Consider the following 4,277-nt stretch of genomic DNA (forward strand, 5'->3'; position numbering starts at 1 on the left):
TGCAAGGTACTTCTTACACATTTGGGCCCCTAAATTGCCAGGGCAGTATAACTACGCCACAAGTGACCCCATTTTGGAAAGAAGACACCCCAAGGTATTCCGTGATGGGCACGGCGAGTTCCTAGAATTTTTTATTTTTTGTCACAAGTTAGCGGAAAATGATGATTTTTCTTTTTTTTTCTTTTTTCCTTACAAAGTCTCATATTCCACTAACTTGCGACAAAAAATAAAAAATTCTAGGAACTCGCCATGCCCCTCACGGAATACCTTGGGGTGTCTTCTTTCCAAAATGGGGTCACTTGTGGCGTAGTTATACTGCCCTGGCAATTTAGGGGCCCAAATGTGTGAGAAGAACTTTGCAATCAAAATGTGTAAAAAAATGCCCTGCAAAATCCGAAAGGTGCACTTTGGAATATGTGCCCCTTTGCCCACCTTGGCAGCAAAAAAGTGTGACACATCTGGTATCGCCGTACTCAGGAGAAGTTGGGGAATGTGTTTTGGGGTGTCATTTTACATATACCCATGCTGGGTGAGAAAAATATCTTGGTCAAATGCCAACTTTGTATAAAAAAATGGGAAAAGTTGTCTTTTGCCAAGATATTTCTCTCACCCAGCATGGGTATATGTAAAATGACACCCTAAAACACATTCCCCAACTTCTCCTGAGTACGGCGATACCAGATGTGTGACACTTTTTTGATGCCAAGGTGGGCAAAGGGGCACATATTCCAAAGTGCACCTTTCGGATTTCACCGGTCATTTTTTACAGATTTTGATTGCAAAGTTCTTCTCACACATTTGGGCCCCTAAATTGCCAGGGCAGTATAACTACGCCACAAGTGACCCCATTTTGGAAAGAAGACACCCCAAGGTATTCCGTGAGGGGCATGGCGAGTTCCTAGAATTTTTTATTTTTTGTCGCAAGTTAGTGGAATATGAGACTTTGTAAGGAAAAAAGAGAAAAAAAAAAAATCATCATTTTCCGCTAACTTGTGACAAAAAATAAAAATTTCTAGGAACTCGCCATGCCCCTCACGGAATACCTTGGGGTGTCTTCTTTCCAAAATGGGGTCACTTGTGGCGTAGTTATACTGCCCTGGCAATTTAGGGGCCCAAATGTGTGAGAAGTACCTTGCAATCAAAATGTGTAAAAAATGGCCTGCAAAATCTGAAAGGTGCACTTTGGAATATGTGCCCCTTTGCCCACCTTGGCAGCAAAAAAGTGTGACACATCTGGTATCGCCGTACTCAGGAGAAGTTGGGGAATGTGTTTTGGGGTGCCATTTTACATATAACCATGCTGGATGAGAGAAATATCTTGGCAAAAGACAACTTTTCCCATTTTTTTATACAAAGTTGGCATTTGACCAAGATATTTTTCTCACCCAGCATGGGTATATGTAAAATGACACCCCAAAACACATTCCCCAACTTCTCCTGAGTACGGCGATACCAGATGTGTGACACTTTTTTGCTGCCAAGGTGGGCAAAGGGGCACATATTCCAAAGTGCACCTTTTGGATTTCACCGGTCATTTTTTACACATTTTGATTGCAAAGTTCTTCTCACACATTTGGGCCCCTAAATTGCCAGGGCAGTATAACTACGCCACAAGTGACCCCATTTTGGAAAGAAGACACCCCAAGGTATTCCGTGAGGGGCATGGCGAGTTCCTAGAATTTTTTATTTTTTGTCGCAAGTTAGTGGAATATGAGACTTTGTAAGAAAAAATAAATAAATAAAAATCATCATCATTTTCCGCTAACTTGTGACAAAAAATAGAAAGTTCTATGAACTCACTATGCCCATCAGCGAATACCTTAGGGTGTCTACTTTCCGAAATGGGGTCATTTGTGGGGGGTTTCTACCGTTTGGGCATTTTAGAACCTTAGGAATCATGACAGGTGCTCAGAAAGTCAGAGCTGTTTCAAAAAGCGGAAATTCACATTTTTGTACCATAGTTTGTAAATGCTATAACTTTTACCCAAACCATTTTTTTTTTTGCCCAAACATTTTTTTTTTATCAAAGACATGTAGAACAATAAATTTGGCGAAAAATTTATATATGGATGTCGTTTTTTTTGCAAAATTTTACAGCTGAAAGTGCAAAATGTCATTTTTTTGCAAAAAAAATCGTTACATTTTGATTAATAACAAAAAAAGTAAAAATGCCAGCAGCAATGAAATACCACCAAATGAAAGCTCTATTAGTGAGAAGAAAAGGAGGTAAAATTCATTTGTATGGTAAGTTGCATGACCGAGCGATAAACGGTGAAAGTAGTGTAGTGCCGAAGTGTAAAAAGTGCTCTGGTTTCACCTAGCGGGGCTGAAGTGGTTAAATAACGGTGAGGCTGCCGGAAGCTAATAAATCCTTCACCTTGATACAAAGGCACCTAAAGCCTAGAATAATGGCTATTGTCCTTCCTTTGTCCTTCCACAATAAAATTAGTAAAATTCACTTGGCACTCCGGAAGAGTAGGAAGTAGAATAAAGGCTTCACCTCTGCCTATTTTCCTTGCTTGACACTGAGAAATGGCTCCTCTGGGCCGTGGAGCCCAAGAGAGAGCTGAGAGGAGAGGGGTCCTCTCCTTCCCCCTTGCTCCTCACTCCATCTCCAACCAACTTCACACTCTAACTACAAATCTCCTCACTAGGCCTGAACTGTAGTATATATACTGTGGTGCTATCCCCATCTAGTGGTGGAATAGGTATAGTGCACCTAACAGCCTGTTATCAGGGATCTTTATACAAAAGTGCAATACGGCATGATACAACATACATCATAACACGATTTGCAGTGCCCAAGTACATGATTGGGACGGTGCAGGTGGAGATCCTGGCTGATCCACACCTGATTCATCTTGACAAACGTCAGTCTCTCCACATTTTGGGTGGACTCCTTGGGGTAACTATGGCCCCCGCCACACTAAATACCCGCTCTGAAGTCACACTACTGGTCGGGCAGGACAGCTTTTCAAGGGCAATCTCTGCCAGTTGCGGCCACAAATCCAGTTTGGCTGCCCAGTAGTCCAGTGGATCTTTAATGTGGGGTGGCAGGGTGCTGTCCAAGTATGTCATCGCTTGCTGGTTCAGGTCCTGCTCCAGGTCTAGCTGCTGCTGCTGCTGAGTAGTTTTTTTTACTAGGCGGGTGAAGATAGCTGCTAATCAGCGACTCTAGATTCAAGTTGCTACTGAAGGAGCTGGAACTGTTCCTACCCCCCCCCCCCCCCCACCCTGCCACAGCAGCCATGGCAGAGGAATGTGAGCGCAGAGGGCCCCCCAGTCAGACCTGCGAGAAGATGGATGATGGTGCTGAGGGCCATTTGCACAAGTGACTCAGAAGGACTCCCTGCCTCTATCTCCACTGCATGCTGCCATGGTGTGTCTGGGTCCTCTGCCTTATCTTCCTTATCACCCTGTATCTCCTCTGGCTGCTCCTGCTCCTCCTGCTCCTCCTATCCTGTCACCTGTGTAGCAAAACCACCCATCTCGCTACACATTGCTTGTGCTCCAATGTCCTCCTCCTCCTCCAGTTCAGCCCCCACAGGGCTCATGTGTCCATGAGATCTAGACACCATTTCTCCAGTCTCATGACCAGACAGATTTACCAGCATCTGTTTAAGGACATAATGCACTGGAATGACATTGTTCATCCCGTAGTCCTGGAGACTAACAAATAACGTGGCATTCTCAAAGGGCCTGAGCAAACGGCAGGTGTCACGCATGAGCTGCCACTGGCTGACATCGAAGTTACACAGGGGACTACTTCTGTCCGCTTGGAGCATCAAGAAATTGTTTATAGCCTTTCTTTGTTCGTATAGTCAGTCCAACATATGGAGGGTGGAATTCCAACGGGTGGAAACATCACGTATCAGCCTATGTTGAGGGATGCTGTTCTGCTGCAACTCAAGGAGGGTGTGCTTTGTGGTGTATGAGTGGCTGAAGTGCATGTAAAGTTTCCTGGCCATTTTTACGATGTCTTGCAGATGGGTTTGAACACGTGTGTCATGCAGGGCGCATGGCTCAGCCCTCCTTGATGCAGTGTAGACAAAATATTTTTCCATCTGTCAGTAATCATGGTTCTGATTTTGAGTTGTTGCAGAGAAAGCCAGGATTCCATTTCTTGATGAAGGATTTGGAACAGTTCTTTCCCTGTGTGACTCCGTTCACCCAGGCAAATGAGGTGCAGAACAGCATGACAACGCAGTGCCCTGCACATGTGGTATGTTGGAGGGGCACTGTGAATTGTCCCTGCAGTGCGTATGGCTCAGACATCC

Source organism: Bufo gargarizans, chromosome 1 (assembly GCF_014858855.1).
Source record: "Bufo gargarizans isolate SCDJY-AF-19 chromosome 1, ASM1485885v1, whole genome shotgun sequence".
Lineage (NCBI taxonomy): Eukaryota > Metazoa > Chordata > Amphibia > Anura > Bufonidae > Bufo > Bufo gargarizans.